This window comes from Tachypleus tridentatus, chromosome 12 (genome assembly GCF_004210375.1).
Source record: "Tachypleus tridentatus isolate NWPU-2018 chromosome 12, ASM421037v1, whole genome shotgun sequence".
Lineage (NCBI taxonomy): Eukaryota > Metazoa > Arthropoda > Merostomata > Xiphosura > Limulidae > Tachypleus > Tachypleus tridentatus.
In genome coordinates, this window is record NC_134836.1 from 65,286,028 (window position 1) to 65,299,842 (window position 13,815).

Below are 13,815 nucleotides of genomic sequence, written 5' to 3' on the forward strand. Positions count from 1 at the left end.
AATCATTTCTTGTCTGAATTTAATAGTTTTTATACTGTTTTATGTTGATTCCAGCGTTTTAGAAGAATTAATTTTCTAAAATGGTTTTAAGCATTTCTAGTCTCAATTTGCTGGTTTTTACACTGTTTCATGCTGTTTCCAGTGCTTTACAGGAATTCGTCTTTTAGACCGGTTTTAAGCGTTTCTAGTCTGAATTAACTTGTTTTTATGGTGTTTCTTAATATTTCTAGAATTCGTCTTTTAGTCCGGTTTTAAGCATTTCTAGTCTCAATTTGCTAATTGTTACTGTGTTTTAATGCAATTTCCAGCGTTTTACAAGAATTCGTCTTTAGACCGGTTTTAAGCATTTCTAGTCTCACTTTGCTTGTGAGACTACAAGTTTTAAACTGTTTTATGTTGATTCCAGCGTTTTACAAGAATTAATTTTCTAGACCGGTTTTAAGCGTTTGTGTTTTCCTTGTTTTTGCAGTTTTTCTGCTGTTTTCACCGTATTACAAGAATTGTTCTTTTAGACCTGTTTTAAGCGTATCTACTTTCAATTTCCATATTTTATTGTCTTTTAAAATTTTATGGTAGAAACACCATAAAACACCATTATAGAAGAATTCGTCTTTTAAACCTGTTTTAAGCGTTTCTAGTCTGAATTAATTTGTTTTTACTTTTTTTATGGGGTTTCTTCGTATTTCAGATTCCTCTTTAGACCGGTTTTAAGCGTTTCTACTCTCAATTTCCATGTTTTACACTGTTTTTATGTTGTTTCCAGCAATTTCTAACAATTCGTCTTTTAAACCTGTTTTAATCGTTTCTTGTCTCAATTGTCTGGTTTTTAAACTGTTTTATGCTGGTTTCTTAGACCGGTTTTAAGCATTTCTAGTCTCAATTTACTGGTTTTTACACTGTTTCATGCTGTTTCCAGCGTTTCACAAGATTTCTTTTCTTAGACCGGTTTTAAGAGTTTTTACTCTCAATTTGGTTGTTTCAACACTTTTTTCATGCTATTTCCAGCGATTTATAACAATTCGTCTTTTAAACCTGTTTTAATCATTTCTTGTCTGAAATTAATAGTTTTTATACTGTTTTATATTGATTCCAGCGTTTTACAAGAATTAATTTTCTAGACCGGTTTTAAGCGTTTGTGGTATCAATTAATTTTCTAAACTGGTTTTAAGCATTTCTAGTCTCAATTTGCTGGTTTTTACACTCTTTCATGCTGTTTCCAGTGCTTTACAGGAATTCGTCTTTTAGACCGGTTTTAAGCGTTTCTAGTCTGAATTAACTTGTTTTTATGGTGTTTCTTAATATTTCTAGAATTCGTCTTTTAGTCCGGTTTTAAGCATTTGTAGTCTCAATTTGCTGGTTTTAAGCATTTCTTATCTCAATTTGCTATTTGTTACTGTGTTTTTATTCTGTTACCAGCGTTTTACAAGAACTCGTCATTTAAACCTGTTTTAATCGTTTCTTGTCTCAATTGTCTGTTTTACTCTTTTTTATGCTGGTTTCAGCGTTTTACAAGAATTCGTCTTTACACCGGTTTTAATCGTTTTTTTTTTTGTCTCAATTTGCTAGTTTTAAATACTGTTTCATGTTGATTACAGCGTTTTACAAGAATAAATTTTCTAGACCAGTTTTAAGCGTTTGTTCAAATCGCTTGTCCCTATCTACTATCTAGCGAAACCACAGCCAAGGGAACGGGCTTGAGAAATCAGCTGGGAATAGAGTTATTCTGCTGTTTTCACCGTATTACAAGAATTGTTCTTTTAGACCTGTTTTAAGCGTATTCTACTTTCAATTTCCATATTTTTACTGTGTTTTAAAATTTTATGGTAGAAACACCATAAAACACCATTATAGAAGAATTCGTCTTTATAACCTGTTTTAAGCGTTTCTAGTCTGAATTAATTTGTTTTTACTGTTTTTATGGGGTTTCTTCGTATTTCAGATTCGTCTTTTAGACCGGTTTTAAGCGTTTCTACTCTCAATTTCCATGTTTTTACACTGTTTTATGCTGTTTCCAGCGATTTACGAGAATTCGGCTTTCAGACCGGTTTTAAGAGTTTCTACTCTCAATATGTTTGTTTTACACTGTTTTATGGTAGAAACACCATTTTAGAAGAATTCGTCTTTTAAATCTGTTTTAATCGTTTCTTATCTCAACTTATTTTTTTACTCTATTTTATGCTGGTTTCAGCGTTTTACAAGAATTCGTCTTTTAGACCGGTTTTAATCGTTTTTTGTCTAAATTTGCTAGTTTTGTACTGTTTTATGTTGATTCTAGCGTTTTACAAAAATTAATTTTCTAGACCGATTTTAAGCGTTTGTAGTCTCAATTTTCTTGTTTTTGCAGTTTTTCTGCTATATTCACCGATTTCAAGAATTGTTCTTTTAGACCTGTTCTAATTGTTTCTAGTCTGAATTATCTTGTATTTCACTGTTTTATGCTATTTTAAGTGTTTTACAAGAATTCGTCTTTTAAGCATTTGTAATCTCAACTTTTTAGATGCTACTGTGTTTTTTGCTGATTTTACCATTTTAGAAGAATTCTTAACTGTTTTAAGCGTTTCTACTCTCAGTTTCCATATTTTTACTGTGTTTTAATGCAGTTTCCAACGTTTTACAAGAATTGATTTCTTAGACCGGTTTTAAGCATTTCTAGTCTCAATTTCCATGTTTTTACACTGTTTTTATGCTGTTTCCAGCGATTTATAACAATTCGTCTTTTAAACCTGTTTTAATCGTTTCTTGTCTCAATTGTCTGGTTTTTAAACTGTTTTATGCTGGTTTCTTAGACCGGTTTTAAGCATTTCTAGTCTCAATTTACTGGTTTTTACACTGTTTCATGCTGTTTCCAGCGTTTCACAAGATTTCTTTTCTTAGACCGGTTTTAAGAGTTTTTACTCTCAATTTGGTTGTTTCAACACTTTTTTCATGCTATTTCCAGCGATTTATAACAATTCGTCTTTTAAACCTGTTTTAATCATTTCTTGTCTGAATTTAATAGTTTTTATACTGTTTTATGTTGATTCCAGCGTTTTAGAAGAATTAATTTTCTAAAATGGTTTTAAGCATTTCTAGTCTCAATTTGCTGGTTTTTACACTGTTTCATGCTGTTTCCAGTGCTTTACAGGAATTCGTCTTTTAGACCGGTTTTAAGCGTTTCTAGTCTGAATTAACTTGTTTTTATGGTGTTTCTTAATATTTCTAGAATTCGTCTTTTAGTCCGGTTTTAAGCATTTGTAGTCTCAATTTGCTGGTTTTAAGCATTTCTTATCTCAATTTGCTATTTGTTACTGTGTTTTTATTCTGTTACCAGCGTTTTACAAGAACTCGTCATTTAAACCTGTTTTAATCGTTTCTTGTCTCAATTGTCTGGTTTTTACTCTTTTTTATGCTGGTTTCAGCGTTTTACAAGAATTCGTCTTTTACACCGGTTTTAATCGTTTTTTTGTCTCAATTTGCTAGTTTTTAAATACTGTTTCATGTTGATTACAGCGTTTTACAAGAATAAATTTTCTAGACCAGTTTTAAGCGTTTGTTCAAATCGCTGTCCCTATCTACTATCTAGCGAAACCACAGCCAAGTGAACGGGCTTGGAGAAATCAGCTGGGGAATAGAGTTATTCTGCTGTTTTCACCGTATTACAAGAATTGTTCTTTTAGACCTGTTTTAAGCGTTTCTACTTTCAATTTCCATATTTTTTACTGTGTTTTAAAATTTTATGGTAGAAACACCATAAAACACACCATTATAGAAGAATTCGTCTTTATAACCTGTTTTAAGCGTTTCTAGTCTGAATTAATTTGTTTTTACTGTTTTTATGGGGTTTCTTCGTATTTCAGATTCGTCTTTTAGACCGGTTTTAAGCGTTTCTACTCTCAATTTCCATGTTTTTACACTGTTTTTATGCTGTTTCCAGCGATTTACGAGAATTCGGCTTTCAGACCGGTTTTAAGAGTTTCTACTCTCAATATGTTTGTTTTACACTGTTTTATGGTAGAAACACCATTTTAGAAGAATTCGTCTTTTAAATCTGTTTTAATCGTTTCTTATCTCAACTTATCTTTTACTCTATTTTATGCTGGTTTCAGCGTTTTACAAGAATTCGTCTTTTAGACCGGTTTTAATCGTTTTTTGTCTAAATTTGCTTGTTTTTGTACTGTTTTATGTTGATTCTAGCGTTTTACAAAAATTAATTTTCTAGACCGATTTTAAGCGTTTGTAGTCTCAATTTTCTTGTTTTTGCAGTTTTCTGCTATATTCACCGATTTCAAGAATTGTTCTTTTAGACCTGTTCTAATTGTTTCTAGTCTGAATTATCTTGTATTTCACTGTTTTATGCTATTTTAAGTGTTTTACAAGAATTCGTCTTTAAGCATTTGTAATCTCAACTTTTTAGATGCTACTGTGTTTTTTGCTGATTTTACCATTTTAGAAGAATTCTTAACTGTTTTAAGCGTTTCTACTCTCAGTTTCCATATTTTTACTGTGTTTTAATGCAGTTTCCAACGTTTTACAAGAATTGATTTCTTAGACCGGTTTTAAGCATTTCTAGTCTCAATTTCCATGTTTTTACACTGTTTTTATGCTGTTTCCAGCGATTTATAACAATTCGTCTTTTAAACCTGTTTTAATCGTTTCTTGTCTCAATTGTCTGGTTTTTAAACTGTTTTATGCTGGTTTCTTAGACCGGTTTTAAGCATTTCTAGTCTCAATTTACTGGTTTTTACACTGTTTCATGCTGTTTCCAGCGTTTTACAAGAATTCTTTTCTTAGACCGGTTTTAAGAGTTTTACTCTCAATTTGGTTGTTTCAACACTTTTTTCATGCTATTTCCAGCGATTTATAACAATTCGTCTTTTAAACCTGTTTTAATCATTTCTTGTCTGAATTTAATAGTTTTATACTGTTTTATGTTGATTCCAGCGTTTTAGAAGAATTAATTTTCTAAAATGGTTTTAAGCATTTCTAGTCTCAATTTGCTGGTTTTTACACTGTTTCATGCTGTTTCCAGTGCTTTACAGGAATTCGTCTTTTAGACCGGTTTTAAGCGTTTCTAGTCTGAATTAACTTGTTTTTATGGTGTTTCTTAATATTTCTAGAATTCGTCTTTTAGTCCGGTTTTAAGCATTTCTAGTCTCAATTTGCTAATTGTTACTGTGTTTTAATGCAATTTCCAGCGTTTTACAAGAATTCGTCTTTTAGACCGGTTTTAAGCATTTCTAGTCTCACTTTGCTTGTGAGACTACAAGTTTTAAACTGTTTTATGTTGATTCCAGCGTTTTACAAGAATTAATTTTCTAGACCGGTTTTAAGCGTTTGTGTTTTCCTTGTTTTGCAGTTTTTCTGCTGTTTTCACCGTATTACAAGAATTGTTCTTTTAGACCTGTTTTAAGCGTATCTACTTTCAATTTCCATATTTTTTTATTGTCTTTTAAAATTTTATGGTAGAAACACCATAAAACACCATTATAGAAGAATTCGTCTTTTAAACCTGTTTTAAGCGTTTCTAGTCTGAATTAATTTGTTTTTACTTTTTTTTATGGGGTTTCTTCGTATTTCAGATTCCCTTTTAGACCGGTTTTAAGCGTTTCTACTCTCAATTTCCATGTTTTACACTGTTTTATGCTGTTTCCAGCAATTTCTAACAATTCGTCTTTTAAACCTGTTTTAATCGTTTCTTGTCTCAATTGTCTGGTTTTTAAACTGTTTTATGCTGGTTTCTTAGACCGGTTTTAAGCATTTCTAGTCTCATTTTGTTGGTTTTACACTGTTTCATGCTGTTTCCAGTATTTTACAAGAATTCTTCTTTTAGACCGGTTTTAAGTTTTCTAGTCTGAATTAAATTGTTTTCACTGTTTCTATGGTGTTTCTTCGTATTTCTAGAATTCTTCTTTAGACCTGGTTTAAGCATTTCTACTCTCAATTCCATGTTTTTTAAACTGTTTTATGCTGTTTCCAACATTTTACAAGAATTGATTTCTTAGACCGGTTTTAAGCATTTCTAGTCTCAATTTCTATGTTTTTACACTGTTTTTATGCTGTTTCCAGCGATTTACGAGAATTCGGGTTTCAGACCGGTTTTAAGAGTTTTTCTCTCAATTTGGTTGTTTTAACACTATTTTCAAGCTATTTCCATCGATTTATAACAATTCGTCTTTTAAACCTGTTTTAATCGTTTCTTGTCTCAATTGTCTGGTTTTTAAACTGTTTTATGTTGGTTTCTTAGACCGGTTTTAAGCATTTCTAGTCTCATTTTATTGGTTTTACACTGTTTCATGCTGTTTCCAGTATTTTACAGGAATTCTTTTAGACCGGGTTTAAGCGTTTCTACTCTCAATTTCCATGTTTTAAACTGTTTTTATGCAGTTTCCAACATTTTACAAGAATTGTTTTCTTAGACCGGTTTTAGCATTTCTAGTCTCAATTTCATGGTTTTACACTGTTTTATGTTGATTCCAGAATTCTCTTCTTAGACCATGTTTTAAGAGTTTTTACTCTCAATTTGGTTGTTTTAACACTGTTTTTATGCTATTTCCAGCGATTTATAACAATTCGTCTTTAAAACCTGTTTTAATCGTTTCTACTCTCAATTTCCATGTTTTTCACTGTTTTTATGTTGGTTTCAGCGTTTTACAAGAATTCGTCTTTTAAACCTGTTTTAATCGTTTCTTATCTCAATTGTTTGGTTTTTGACTGTTTTATGCTATTTCCAAGTGTTTTAGAAGAATTCGTCTTTTAGACCGGTTTTAAGCATTTATGGTCTCAATTTGCTTCTTTTTTTACACTGTTTTATGCTGTTTTCACCATTTTACAAAATTCTTTTCTTAGACCGGTTTTAAGTTTCTACTCTCAATTTGTTTGTTTTTACACTTTTCATGCTGTTTCTAGTATTTTAGAAGAATTCGTCTTTTTATCTGTTTTAAGCGTTTCTAGTCTGAATTAATTTCTTTTTCACTGTTTTTATGGTGTTCCTTTGTATTTCCAGAATTCGTCTTTTTTAGACCGCTTTTAAGCGTTTCTACTCAATTTCCAGCGATTTATAACACTTAGTCTTTTAAACCTGTTTTAATCGTTTCTTGTCTCAATTGTCTGGTTTTCAAACTGTTTTATGTTGGTTTCTTAGACCGGTTTTAAGCGTTTTACTCTCAATTTCCATGTTTTTAAACTGTTTTTATGCAGTTTCCAACATTTTATAAGAATTGGTTTCTTAGACCGGTTTTGAGCATTTCTTGTCTCAATTTCATGGTTTTTACACTGTTTTATGTTGATTCCAGCGTTTTACAAGAATTCTTTTCTTAGACCGGTTTAAGAGTTTTTACTCTCAATTTGGTTGTTTCAACACTTTTTTAATGCTATTTCCGGCGATTTATAACAATTCGTCTTTTAAACCTGTTTTAATCATTTCTTGTCTGAATTTGCTAGTTTTTTATACTGTTTTATGTTGATTCCAGCGTTTTAGAAGAATTAATTTTCTAAAATGGTTTTAAGCATTTCTAGTCTCAATTTGCTGGTTTTACACTGTTTGATGCTGTTTCCAGTGCTTTACAGGAATTCGTCTTTTAGACCGGTTTTAAGCGTTTCTAGTCTGAATTAACTTGTTTTTTATGGTGTTTCTTCGTATTTCTAGAATTCGTCTTTTAGTCCGGTTTTAAGCATTTCTAGTCTCAATTTGCTAATTGTTTACTGTGTTTTAATGCAGTTTCCAGCGTTTTACAAGAATTCGTCTTTTAGACTGGTTTTAAGCATTTCTAGTCTCACTTTTGCTTGTGAGACTAGAAAGTTTTAAACTGTTTTATGTTGATTCCAGCGTTTTACAAGAATTAATTTTCTAGACCGGTTTTAAGTGGTATCAATTTCCTTGTTTTTGCAGTTTTTCTGCTGTTTCACCGTATTACAAGAATTGTTCTTTTAGACCTGTTTTAAGCGTATCTACTTTCAATTTCCATATTTTTATTGTGTTTTAAATTTTATGGTAGAAACACCATTTAAACACCATTTTAGAAGAATTCGTCTTTTAAACCTGTTTTAAGCGTTTCTAGTCTGAATTAATTTGTTTTTACTTTTTTATGGGGTTTCTTCTGTATTTCAGATTCGTCTTTTAGACCGGTTTTAAGCGTTTCTACTCTCAATTTCCATGTTTTTACACTGTTTTTATGCTGTTTCCAGCAATTTATAACAATTCGTCTTTTAAACCTGTTTTAATCGTTTCTTGTCTCAATTGTCTGGTTTTTAAACTGTTTTATGCTGGTTTCTTAGACCGGTTTTAAGCATTTCTAGTCTCATTTTACTGGTTTTACACTGTTTTATGCTGTTTCCAGTATTTTACAGGAATTCGTCTTTTAGACCGGTTTTAAGCGTTTCTAGTCTGAATTAAATTGTTTTTCACTGTTTCTATGGTGTTTCTTCGTATTTCTAGAATTCGTCTTTTAGACCGGTTTTAAGCGTTTCTACTCTCAATTTCCATGTTTTAAACTGTTTTATGCAGTTTCCAACATTTTACAAGAATTGATTTCTTAGACCGGTTTTGAGCATTTCTAGTCTCTATTTCATGGTTTTTACACTGTTTTATGTTGATTCCAGAATTCTCTTCTTAGACCATGTTTTAATCGTTTCTACTCTCAATTTCCATGTTTTTCACTGTTTTTATGCTGGTTTCAGCGTTTTACAAGAATTCGTCTTTTAAACCTGTTTTAATCGTTTCTTATCTCAATTGTTTGGTTTGACTGTTTTATACTATTTCAAGTGTTTTAGAAGAATTTGTCTTTAGACCGGTTTTAAGCATTTATGGTCTCAATTTGCTTCTTTTTACACTGTTTTATGCTGTTTTCACCATTTTACAAAAATTCTTTTCTTAGACCGGTTTTAAGTTTCTACTCTCAATTTGTTTGTTTTTACACTTTTCATGCTGTTTCTAGTATTTTAGAAGAATTCGTCTTTTTATCTGTTTTAAGCGTTTCTAGTCTGAATTAATTTCTTTTTTCACTGTTTTTTATGGTGTTCCTTTGTATTTCCAGAATTCGTCTTTTAGACCGCTTTTAAGTTGTTTCTACTCTCAATTTCCAGCGATTTATAACACTTAGTCTTTTTTAAACCTGTTTTAATCGTTTCTTGTCTCAATTGTCTGGTTTTCAAACTGTTTTATGTTGGTTTCTTAGACCGGTTTTAAGCATTTCTAGTCTCAATTTGCTGGTTTTACACTGTTTCATGCTGTTTTCTCGTATTTTACAGGAATTCGTCTTTTTATACCGGTTTTAAGTTTTTCGCATAACCCAGCGAATGGCGAACCGCGAATTATGAGGTCACACTGTATTTTGCTATTCTCAATTAATTTAAGTACCGGAAGGCTATGATCGGATGCCAATTTAGAAACATGTGTTTCTGTTCATAAGAGGTTCCATGTGTAAATAAATTCTATGTTTTTTCTACTTTGCTATTTTCGTGAGAATAATTTTGTTTTGATTTCAGGGCTAGTAAAATGTCAGCAGTTAAGAAACGAAAATTGATGATGAGGGAAGGTTATTCAACAGTACAACAACTCTGTGTACGTGAAAAGTTTCCCAATTTGTCCCGTCATGCACAAAGAATTGCTGTGAGCAATTTTTTCTCCAAAATGAAGCTCATCAAACCAAATGTAGAAGTCAGCTGACTGATGAACATTTGACCAGTTCAAGTTAAGAGTGGGAACCACTTCTCTCGAAGCTGATATTGACAAGCTCTGTAAGGACTCTAAATTTCAAGTGTCGCACTAAAATGATCACTCATGCAAAAATATAAAATATTATTGCTTGCATTTTGAGAATTTTTTTTTATTTATTGTGCATGTACACGAATAAGCTTGTTTTTAAGCGTGGGCCGCTTGATTGATGAAGTTGGTTATATGGCCCACCGACGAAAAAAATGTTGCACACCCTGTTTTAGACCTATTCTAATTGCTTCTAGTCTCAATTTGTTGGTTTTACACTTTTTTTTTTTATGCTGTTTCCAGCGTTTTACGAGAATTCGGCTTTCAGACCGGTTTTAAGAGTTTCTACCTCAATATGTTTGTTTTACACTGTTTTATGGTAGAAACACCATTTTAGAAGAATTCGTCTTTTACATCTGTTTTAAGCGTTTCTAGTCTGAATTTAATTTGTATTTCCAGAATTCGTCTTTTTAGACCGTTTTAAGTTTTCTACTCTCAATTTCCAGCGATTTATAACAATTGTCTTTTAAACCTGTTTTAATCATTTCTTGTCTGAATTTGCTAGTTTTTTATACTGTTTTATGTTGATTCCAGCGTTTTAGAATTTTTTTTTCTAAAATGGTTTTAAGCATTTCTAGTCTCAAATTGCTGGTTTTACACTGTTTTATGCTGTTTCCAGTATTTACAGGAATTGTCTTTAGACCAGTTTTAAGCTAGTTTCTAGTCTGAATTAAATTGTTTTCACTGTTTCTTCTCGTATTTCCAGAATTTGTCTTTTAGACTAGTTTTAAGCGTTTCTTCTCTCAATTTTAATGCAGTTTCCAGCGTTTTACAAGAATTCTGTCTTTTAGTTCGGTTTTAAGCATTTCTAGTCTCACTTTGCTTGTGTGACTACAAGTTTTACACTGTTTTATGTTGATTCCAGCGTTTTAGAAGAATTAATTTTCTAGACCGGTTTTAAGCGTTTGTGGTATCAATTTCCTTGTTTTGGTAGTTTTTCTGCTGTTTTCACTGTTTTACAAGAATAGTTCTTTTGAGACCTATTCTAATTGTTTCTAGTCTCAATTTGCTGATTTTTTACACTGTTTCATGCTGTTTCCAGTATTTTACAGGAATTCGTCTTTTAGACCGGTTTTAAGCGTTTCTAGTCTGAATTAAATTGTTTTTCACTGTTTTATGGTGTTTCTTCGTATTTCTAGAATTGTCTTTAGACCGGTTTTAAGCGTTTCTACTCAATTTCCATGTTTTAAACTGTTTTATGCAGTTTCCAACATTTTACAAGAATTGATTTTCTTAGACCGGTTTTGAGCATTTCTAGTCTCTATTTCATGGTTTTACACTGTTTTATGTTGATTCCAGAATTCTTCTTAGACCATGTTTTAATCGTTTCTACTCAATTTCCATGTTTTTCACTGTTTTATATTGGTTTCAGCGTTTTTGCAAGAATTGTCTTTAAACCTGTTTTAATCGTTTCTTATCTCAATTGTTTGGTTTTGACTGTTTTATACTATTTCAAGTGTTTTAGAAGAATTTGTCTTTGAGACTGGTTTTAAGCATTTATGGTCTCAATTTGCTTCTTTTTACACTGTTTTATGTTGTTTTCACCATTTTAAAAAAATTCTTTTCTAGACCGGTTTTAAGTTTCTACTCTCAATTTGTTTGTTTTTTTACACTTTTCATGCTGTTTCTAGTATTTTAGAAGAATTTGTCTTTTATCTGTTTTAAGCGTTTCTAGTCTGAATTAATTTCTTTTTCACTGTTTTATGGTGTTCTTTTAGTATTTCCAGAATTGTCTTCTTTTACCGCTTTTAAGTTGTTTCTACTCATTTCCAGCGATTTATAACACTTAGTCTTTAAACCTGTTTTAATCGTTTTTGTCTCAATTGTCTGGTTTTCAAACTGTTTTATGTTGGTTTCTTAGACCGGTTTTAAGCATTTCTAGTCTCAATTTGCTGGTTTTACACTGTTTCATGCTGTTTTCCGTATTTTACAGGAATTCGTCTTTTATACCGGTTTTAAGCTGTTTTCGCATAACCCGCGAATGGCGAACCGCGAATTATGAGGTCACACTGTATTTTGCTATTCTCTCAATTAATTTGGTACCGGAAGGCTATGATCGGATGCCAATTTAGAAACATGTGTGTTTCTGTTCATGCTAGAGGTTCCATGTGTAAATAAATTCTATGTTTTTTTTCTACTTACTATTTTTTTTCGTGAGAATAATTTTTTTGTTTTGATTTCAGGGTTAGTAAAATGTCAGCAGTTAAGAAACGAAAATTGATGATGAGGGAAGGTTATTCAACAGTACAACAAACTTCTGTGTACGTGAAAAGTTTCCGGAATTTGTCCTGTCATGCACAAAGAATTGCTGTGAGCAATTTTCTCCAAAATGAAGCTCATCAAAACCAAATGTGTAGAAGTCAGCTTGACTGAGTGAACATTTGACCAGTCAGTTAAGAGTGGGAACCACTTCTCTCGAAGCTGATATTGACAAGCTCTGTAAGGACTCTAAATTTCTGTGTCGCACTAAAATGATCACCATGCAAAAAATATAAAATATTATTGCTTGCATTTTAGAATTTTTTTATTTATTAATTGTGCATGTACACGAATAAGTTTGTTTTTAAGGGGCCGCTTTGATTGATGAAGGTTTATATGGCCCACCGACGAAAAAATGTTGCACACCCTTGTTTTTAGACCTATTCTAATTGTTTCTAGTCTCAATTTGTTGGTTTTACACTTTTTATGCTGTTTCCAGCGTTTTACGAGAATTCGGCTTTCAGACCGGTTTTAAGAGTTTCTACTCAATCATGTTTGTTTTACACTGTTTTTATGGTAGAAACACCATTTTAGAAGAATTCGTCTTTACATCTGTTTTAAGCGTTTCTAGTCTGAATTAATTTGTATTTCCAGAATTGTCTTTAGACCGTTTTAAGCTGTTTCTACTCAACTCCAGCGATTTATAACATCTCTGTCTTTTAAACCTGTTTTAATCATTTTTGTCTGAATTTGTTGTTTTTATACTGTTTTATGTTGATTTAAAGGTTTTAGAAGAATTAATTTTTCTAAAATGGTTTTAAGCATTTCTAGTCTCAAATTGCTGGTTTTCTACACTGTTTTATGCTGTTTCCAGTATTTTACTTGGAATTGTCTTAGACCAGTTTTAAGCGTTTCTAGTCTGAATTAAATTGTTTTTCACTGTTTCTTCTGTATTTCCAGAATTGTCTTTTAGACCGGTTTTAAGCGTTTCTTCTCTCAATTTAATGCAGTTTCCATGTTTTACAAGAATTGTCTTTTAGTTCTGGTTTTAAGCATTTCTAGTCTCACTTTTGTTGTGTGTGACTACAAGTTTTACACTGTTTTATGTTGATTCCAGCGTTTTAGAAGAATTAATTTTCTAGACCGGTTTTAAGCGTTTGTGGTATCAATTTCCTAGTTTTTCTGCTGTTTTCACCTGTTTTACAAGAATAGTTCTTTGAGACCCATTCTAATTGTTTCTAGTCTCAATTTGCTGATTTTACACTGTTTCATGCTGTTTCCAGTATTTTACAGGAATTGTCTTTTAGACCGGTTTTAAGCTGTTTCTAGTCTGAATTAAATTGTTTTTCACTGTTTCTATGGTGTTTCTTCTTCGTATTTCTAGAATCTGTCTTTAGACCGGTTTTGCTGTTTCTACTCTCAATTTCTGTGTTTTAAACTGTTTTTATGCAGTTTCCAACATTTTACAAAAGAATTGATTTCTTAGACCGGTTTTGAGCATTTCTAGTCTCTATTTCAGCTTTTTTTTACACTGTTTTATGTTGATTCCAGAATTTTCTTCTAGACCATGTTTTAATCGTTTCTACTCTCAATTTCCATGTTTTTCACTGTTTTTATGCTGGTTTCAGCGTTTTACAAGAATTCGTCTTTTAAACCTGTTTTAATCGTTTCTTATCTCAATTGTTTGTTTTTGACTGTTTTATACTATTTCAAGTGTTTTAGAAGAATTTGTCTTTTAGACCGGTTTTAAGCATTTATGGTCTCAATTTGTTTCTTTACACTGTTTTATGTTGTTTACACCATTTTACAAAAATTCTTTTCTCTTAGACCGGTTTTAAGTTTCTACTCTCAATTTGTTTGTTTTTACATCTTTTCTG